At 37.7% G+C, this 9,003-nt stretch overlaps 1 pseudogene; it reads left to right on the forward strand.

Moving 5' to 3' along the window:
- The first annotated feature begins 816 nt into the window (after nucleotides 1–816).
- Nucleotides 817–2,677, forward strand: LOC147376786 (olfactory receptor 10R2-like; annotated as a pseudogene).
- The last annotated feature ends 6,326 nt before the right edge of the window (nucleotides 2,678–9,003 follow it).

Genomic DNA, 9,003 nt, shown 5'->3' on the forward strand with positions numbered 1-9,003 from the left:
GTTGAAGAAGGCAAAGTGGTTTACAATTATTTCAGTTAAGAACAGTACTCAACCTAAGATAGATGTAATTTAAAAATAGATATGTAGTAACTAGATATATTAATTTAATTATCAATAAATTAACACATTAATGAATGGATAAACCGATGAAAGTGATGACTTGTCTACTCAGTGTGCATGCTCTGTCACTAAGTCATGTCCGATTCTTTGGGACCCCATGAACTCTAGCCTGCCAAGATCCTCTGTCCGTGGGATTTACCAGGAAATCATTCTGAAGTGGGTTGCCATTTCCTTCTCCAGGGGAATCTTCCTGACCCAGGTATCAAACCTGCATCTCCTTCATGACACATGTATTCTTTACCACTCTGCCACCAAAGAAGCCCTGTCTACTTAGAGAGCATATCAAGTCTACCTATTAGCCTACGGGTCACTCTGCTACAGTCAGGTAGAAAAATGAAACATACTTTTGCTTCTCTTGAAATGAGAGAATGTGAAGAGAAAATATTCAAAGATGGTATAGATTAAGAAATATACCTTGAAAATGTAGGATCGACAGCTGGTCTCTGCAACTGAGCTACTTTAGGTAGAAGTTTTTCTTTTTGTATTCTTCTTTTGTGCCTTATATTTTCAACTATTTGGTTGCTTTGATCTTTTTATTACTTTAAAAATTCAAACTTGATTTTAGTTGAATTGTCAAAAGGATTTTCTCATCATTTAGTTAGGAGAAATTGGAGAAGCTGAAACTCCTTGAGGCCAGGTGCACCCAACGCAATATTGAGTTCTGTTGGAAATCCGGGTAAAATGTGAGTAGACACAATGGCTCATATTGAAGTAAGGTCCGATGTGTTTGATTTATTGTCTTTTGAAGTTTGAAACTACAATTAGAGAAGAATCAGAGAATTATCTTGGCAGAATGGTAGGTATTTAGTAATATCAATGGCCAACCTGACTGTAATAACTTTGTGTTTCTCTAGAGTCACTTAAATATACTAAAATCCCATCCAACTCTCTTCTATTAAGTGTTTGAAATTGATTGATTAAGGGGAAAAGATGTACTTAAGTCAATACAATATTGTCTCTGTAAATGCATGCAAATAGGAATTGGGTATGCATGTTGGTCTGGTAGTTGTTTTTTTTTTTTTTAATAAAATAATAGGATTAAAAACTAAAACCTGAAGTAGATATATGTTTAAAGTATCTCCACAAGGAAGCTTAAGAAAAACTAACACTACTACCTGAAAATTAAATAACATGTAGCAGAGGCTGACATTTACTAGAAGTTTACAGTGTGCATGTGCTCTGCTCAGTGCTTTAATTTTCATAAGAAAACTAGGAAAGAGGTATTATTAGTATTTTATGTTACACATTAAAAAGCTGAAGCACAAAAAATTACACTGATAATAAATGATAGAGTTAGGCTGACATGCAGGAAGTTTCAGACATTTCCATTCCCTAATTGCTATTTGAAGTAGGGAGTGTGAAAATAATTCCCTAGACTTAAACACTAAGAAAGATGCAGAAATATCACTGGAAATATGTACTCTTGAGTTTTGGAAACAATTCCATGAATTGACATAGTCCATTGGGCATTTCCTACTAGCATCAGTCCTTATCCCTTCTCCTATTTCTTGTTCCTCAATCTATAGTGGAACTAACTATCTCCACCTTTCATGGCAAACACTGTTTCTTCATTTTTGTCCTCTGTAGATCAATCTTGGGGAACAAGTCAACCAAGCTAATTATTCCTCTGTCACAGAGTTCCTATTGATGGGATTCTCCAACCTTGGAAAAATCCAGTTCATCCTCTTTGCTGTTTTTTCTGTGCCTGTATCTAATTATCCTGAGTGGAAACATCACCATTGCCACTGTCATCTGACTGGATTTCAGCCTCCACATACCCATGCATTTCTTCCTAGGGATCCTTTCCATCTCTGAGACATGCTATACCTTTGTCATTCTGCCCAAGATGCTCATAAATCTGTCGTCTCTGTTCAGAACAATCTCATTTATTAACTGTGCCACTCAGATAGTTTTCTTCCTTGGTTTTGCTGTCACTAATTGCATGCTACTGGGAATCATGGGTTATGACCGCTTTGTTGTCATCTGTCATCCACTTTGGTACTCTATCCTTATGAGCTGGCAAGTCTGTGGACAGTTGGCAGCCACTTGTGCTGTAATTGTTTTTTTTTGTTGTTGTTTTCATTGATAGGCTTCCTCTTAGTTTTTTGAACTACTTTTCTGTCCCAGCAAGATTAACCATTACTTCTGTGGCATCTCACCAGTTATCTGCCTTGTCTGTACTGATTCCTATAATGAACTCATCATCTTCATTGGTGGAGTTTTAGCATTCATGGTCCCTATGACTTTTATCTGCATCTCTTATGGCTTCATTGTTCATACGATCCTGAGGATCCCATCAGTTGAAGGCAAGAGAAAAGCCTTCTCCACTTGTGCCTCACATCTTACCGTAGTCATTGTCTACTATGGCTGTGCCTCCTTTGTCTACCTGGGGCTGTCATCGAAGTACTCATCCAGCAAAGATAGACTTGTGACAGTGACCTACACAGTTGCAGCTCCATTGTTGAACCCCCTGGTGTCTAGCCTAAGGAAGAAAGATGTCCAGATGGCCATTCGAAAAGTGATTGGCAGAAGAGGATTTTATTCTGAAGCTCTGTAATGAGAATACTTCGTATCTACAAAATACTCTTTTCTGAGGATATACCAATAACTGTAAAAGTGATGACAATGTTGTCTTTCATTCACATAGCACTTTATAACCTCATAGTGAAAGCTTCTCCATGGTATTAATTTGATAGGTTTGGTGAAGTGCAATCTTAAACTTGGGGGTAATTATTAATACTATACATATTTGAAATGCTCTTAAACTTGAACAGAGAAGTATATTTTAAATTAATTTTATTGGAATATAGTTGTTTCCCAATGTTTCTACTATACCAAAAATTGAATAAGCTGTATGTATACTTAGGTAAGAATAATTTTAGTCTCTTCCAGGAAGGATAAGTAACATACTGTGAATGGTAATTCAATATAGAAGGTTCAGTCATTACAAATTTTCAAGTTTAGAAAAACTTCAACAGGACTCTTCACAAAAAAATCGTTAAGAAAATGGAATAAATCTAGTTGAAATTTAATATAACCATGAGTTATCAGTGTTGAAAAGGACCCAAGTGTATCACTTCCAATTGCTCTGTCGTTGCAGGGATCTTACCTGCAGTATTTCTGCCTCTAGTTTAACCACTGTTAAATATCACTGTTATAAAGCTCCACTTTTATATACTGTCTTCCTTTTCATTACACATATTATTTCTGGAGATGAATATCCTGTATATAATTTTTCACTTCCACAGCAGCAATTTAAATATTTGAAGATGAATAATGTATGCTTTCCCTAAAACACCTTTAACGTAGCTGATAAATCCTGGTTATTTTTCTCTGGATTATTCTCAAGGTACTTTTCATTTCATTAACAGCATTCTTTGATAGAGTCACCAGGAAATGGGTATAATAATCCAGGTGACTTTGGATAATCCTCTCCCTAGTCCTTAAAGTTAATTTTATATTAATACATCGAGTTTCTTCCCTATAATTTTTCTATAAATTCTATTACATGTGTATTCTTTTCTGACCCTTATGTTTTTCAGACTAAAGGATTATATGTTATATATCCACAGTCCTTTAATTTTAAAGCATATTTTGATCAGTTTTGCTTAGCTGGATATTTCTTTTTCAATTATCACTAATCTTCTGTTCTCTGAAGAAGGTATTGTGCATATTCACACTTCCATTTAAAACAATTAACTGTTCTCCCCTCCCACAGCCCTCTCTGTCACTCTTTCCAAACACAATGTTACCTGATATTATTGCATCATACTTTAGAGGAAATGTAAGGTATCAACCAAAACACCCTCTTTTTTTGTCACTGCATTTGTAAATATACTTGTACCACAATTATTTTAATATTTTTCTAAATTCCTGTTGCAGTAGAAACAGTTCTTTTTAGCTTTCTCAAATACCTCTTCCTTTTCAAATTATCTGAATTTTGTCTATTTATTACTTATCAGTGTTCCCTGAGTCCCTCTCCATGCAATTAGGTTTTCATTTTTTTAATCTTAGAAACAAGAATTGATAACTTGAAATAATGCAAATATATTTAAAATGTGAATGCATCTACATTTTTCAGATTGGGCATTTTTGGGCCAGTTATGCCAGATCATACACACCCTCATATATATATGTATATATATATATATATATATATATATATATATATATATAAAGCTAGAGGAATGCAAAATAATTGATCATTTGAGTGGATCAATCCAGTCCCAAGTTAAAGACATTTTTACTTCCCTCTGGTTTTGTAGTATGTGTGTGCTTAGTCGCTTAGTCGTGTTCAACTCTTTGCAACGTCATAGACTGTAGTCTGCAAGGCTCCTCTGTTCATGGGATTCTCCAGGTAAGAATACTGGAGTTGATAGCATTCCATTCTCCAGGGGATCTTCCCAACCCAAGGATCAAACCTGTGTCTTCTGCAGTGCAGGCAGATTATTTACTGTCTGAGCCACCAGGGAAGCCCATCAAGTACATATATCAACATGCTAGTAAAGTTATCTTTGTTTTAAAAGACCTATATATATAAAACTATAAAACACTGGTGAAAGAAATCAAAGATGACACAAATAGATGGAGAAATATACTATGTTCATGGATCAGAAGAATCAGTATAGTGAAAATGAGTATACTACCCAAAGCAATCTATAGATTCAATGCAATCCCTACCAAGCTACCAATGGTATTTTTCACAGAACTAGAACAAATACTTTTACAATTTGTATGGAAATACAAAAAACCTTGAATAACCTATGCAATATTGAGAAAGAATAATGGAACTGGAGGAATCAACCTGCCTGACTTCAGGCTCTACTACAAAACTACAGTCAAGGTAGTATAGTACTGGCACAAAGACAGAAATATTGATCAATGGAACAAAATAGAAAGCCAGGAGATAAATCCATGCACCCATGGACACCTTATCTTTGACAAAGGTGGCAAGAATATACAATGGAGAAAAGACAATCTCTTTAACAAGTGATGCTGCGAAAACTGGCCAACCACCTGTAAAAGGATGAAACTAGAACACTTTCTAACACCATACACAAAAATAAACTCAAAATGGATTAAAGATCTAAATGTAAGACCAGAAACTATAAAACTCTTAGAGGAAAACATAGGCAAAACACTCTCCAACATAAATCACAGGAGGATCCTCTATGACCCATAAACAATGGGACCTAATTAAACTTAAAAGCTTTTGTACAATGGAGGAAACTATAAGCAAGGTGAAAAGACAGCCTTCAGAATGGGAGAAAATAATAGCAAATGAAGCAATTGACAAAGAATTAATCTAAAAAATATATAAGCAACTCCTGCAGCTCAATTCCAGAAAAATAAGCGACCCAATCAAAAAATGGGCCAAAGAACTAAACAGACATTGCTGCAAAGAAGACATACAATGGCTAACATACGAAAAGATGCTCAACATCACTCATTATCAGAGAAATGCAAACCAAAACCACAATGAGGTACCATCTCATGCCGGTCAGAATCAGTTCAATTCAGTTCAGTCGCTCAGTCTTGTCTGACTCTTTGTGACCCCATGGACAGCAGCGCACCAGGATTCCCTGTCCATCACCAATTCCCGGAGCTTACTCAAACTCATGTCTGTTGAGTCAGTGGTGCCATTCAACCATCTCGTCCTCTGTCATCCCCTCCTCCTCCCACCTTTAAAAAGTCTACAAACAATAAATGCTGGAGAGGGTGTAGAGAAAAGGGAAAACTCTAATACTGTTGGTGGGAATGCAAATTAGTATGACCACTATGGAGAACAATGTGGAGATTACTTAAGAAACTGGAAATAGAACTGCCAAACAACCCAGCAATCGCACTGCTGGGCATACACACTGAGGAAACCAGAACTGAAAGAGACACATGTACCACAATGTTCATCAAAGCACTGTTTACAATAGCTAGGACATGGAAGCAACCTAGATGGCCATTGGCAGATGAATTGATAAGAAAGCTGTGGTACATATACACAATGGAATGTTACTCAGCTATTAAAAAGAACACATTTGAATCAATTCTAATGAGGTGGATGAAACTGGAGCCTATTATACAGAGTGAAGCAAGTCAGAAAAAAAAACACCAATACAGTATATTAATGCATGTATATATATATATATATATATATATATATATATATATATGGAATTTGACTGGAATGCGAAAGTAGGAAGTCAAGAAACACCTGGAGTAACAGGCAAATTAGGCCTTGGAATACGGAATGAAGCAGGGCAAAGACTAATAGAGTTTTGCCAAGAAAATGCACTGGTCATAACAAACACCCTCTTCCAACAACACAAGAGAAGACTATACATGGACATCACCAACACCGAAATCAGATTGATTATATTCTTTGCAGCCAAAGATGGAGAGGCTCTATACAGTCAGCAAAAACAAGACCAGGAGCTGACTGTGGCTCAGACCATGAACTCCTTATTGTCAAATTCAGACCTAAATTGAAGAAAGTAGGGAAAACCACTAGACCATTCAGGTATGACCTAAATAAAATCCCTTATGATTATACAGTGGAAGTGAGAAATAGATTTAAGGGCCTAGATCTGATAGATAGAGTGCTTGATGAACCATGGAATGAGGTTTGTGACATTGTACAGGAGACAGAGATCAAGACCATCCCCATGGAAAAGAAATGCAAACAAGCAAAATGGCTTTTGCTATGTAGGTTATATCTGGGGAGGCCTTACAAATAGCTGTGAAAAGAAGAGAAGCGAAAAGCAAAGGAGAAAAGGAAATATATAAACATCTGAATGCAGAGTTCCAAAGAATAGCAAGAAGAGATAAGAAAGCCTTCTTCAGCAATCAATGCAAAGAAATAGAGGAAAACAACAGAATGGGAAAGACTAGAGATCTCTTCAAGAAAATTAGAGATACCAAGGGAACATTTCATGCAAAGATGGGCTCAATAAAGGACAGAAATGGTGTGGACCTAACAGAAGCAGAAGATATTAAGAAGAGATGGCAAGAATACACAGAAGAACTGTACAAAAAAGATATTCACGACCCAGATAATCATGATGGTGTGATAACTGACCTAGAGCCAGACATCCTGGAATGTGAAGTCAAGTGGGCCTTACAAAGCATCACTACAAACAAAGATAGTGAATGTGATGGAATTCCAGTTGAGCTATTTCAAATCCTGAAAGATGATGCTGTGAAAGTGCTGCACTCAATATGCCAGCAAATTTGGAAAACTCAGCAGTGGCCACAGGACTGGAAAAGGTCAGTTTTCATTCCAATCCCAAAGAAAGGCAATGCCAAAGAATGCTCAAACTACCGCACAGTTGCACTCATCTCACACACTAGTAAAGTAATGCTCAAAATTCTCCAAGCCAGGCTTCAGCAATATGTGAACCGTGAAATTCCTGATGTTCAAGCCAGATTTAGAAAAGGCAGATCAAATTGCCAACATCCAATGGATCATGGAAAAAGCAAGAGAGTTCCAGAAAAAACATCTATTTCTGCTTTATTGACTATGCCAAAGCCTTTGACTGTGTAGATCACAATAAACGGTGGAAAATTCTCAAAGAGATGGGAATACCAGACCACCTGATCTGCCTCTTGAGAAATTTGTATGCAGGTCAGGAAGCAACAGTTAGAACTGGACATGGAACAACAGAGTGGTTCCAAATAGGAAAAGGAGTACGTCAAGGCTGTATATTGTCACCCTGTTTATTTAACTTCTATGCAGAGTACATCATTAGAAACGCTGGACTGGAAGAAGCACAAGTTGGAATCAAGATTGCTGGGAGAAATACCAGTAACCTCAGATATGCAGATGACAGCACCCTTATGGCGGAAAGTGAAGAGAAACTAAAAAGCCTCTTGATGAAAGTGAAAGTGGAAAGTGAAAAAGTTGGCTTAAAGCTTAACATTCAGAAAACAAAGATCATGGCATCTGGTCCCATCACTTCATGGGAAATAGATGGGGAAACAGTGGAAACAATGTCAGACTTTATTTTTCTGGGCTCCAAAATCACTGCAGAAGGTGACTGCAGCCATGAAATTAAAAGACGCTTACTCCTTGGAAGGAAAGTTATGACCAACCTAGAATGCATATTCAAAAGCAGAGACATTACTTTTCCAACAAAGGTTCATCTAGTCAAGGCTATGGTTTTTCCTGTGGTCATGTATGGATGTGAGAGTTGGACTGTGAAGAAGGCTGAGCACCAAAGAATTGGTGCTTTTGAACTGTGGTGTTGGAGAAGACTCTTGAGAGTCCCTTGGACTGCAAGGAGATCCAACCAGTCCATTTTGAAGGAGATCAGCCCTGGGATTTCTTTGGAAGGAATGATGCTAAAGCTGAAACTCCGGTACTTTGGCCACCTCATGCGAAGAGTTGACTCATTGGAAAAGACTCTGATGCTGGGAGGGATTGGGGGCAGGAGGAGAAGGGGATGACAGAGGATGAGATGGTTGGATGGCATCACTGACTCGATGGAGCTGAGTCTGAGTGAACTCTTGGAGTTGGTGATGGACAGGGAGGCCTGGCGTGCTGCAGTTCATGGGGTCGCAAAGAGTCGGACACGACTGAGTGACTGAACTGAACTGAACTGAATGATGACCCTATATGCGAGACAGCAAAAGAGACACAGATATAAAGAACAGATTTTTGGACTCTGTGGAAGAAGGCTAGGGTGGGATGATTTGAGAGAACAGTATTGAAACATGTATATTATCATATGTGAAACAGATCACCAGTCCAAGGTCGATGCATGAGACAGGACGCTCAGGGACAGTGCACTGAGATGACCCAGAGGGATGGAATGGGGAGGGAGGTGGGAGGAGGATTCAGGATGGGGGACACATGTACACCCATGGTTGATTCACGTCAATGTATGGCAA

The sequence above is a fragment of the Bos grunniens genome, chromosome 3, assembly GCF_055505025.1.
Source record: "Bos grunniens cultivar Pamir isolate PY7600 chromosome 3, Bosgru_T2T1.0, whole genome shotgun sequence".
NCBI lineage: Eukaryota > Metazoa > Chordata > Mammalia > Artiodactyla > Bovidae > Bos > Bos grunniens.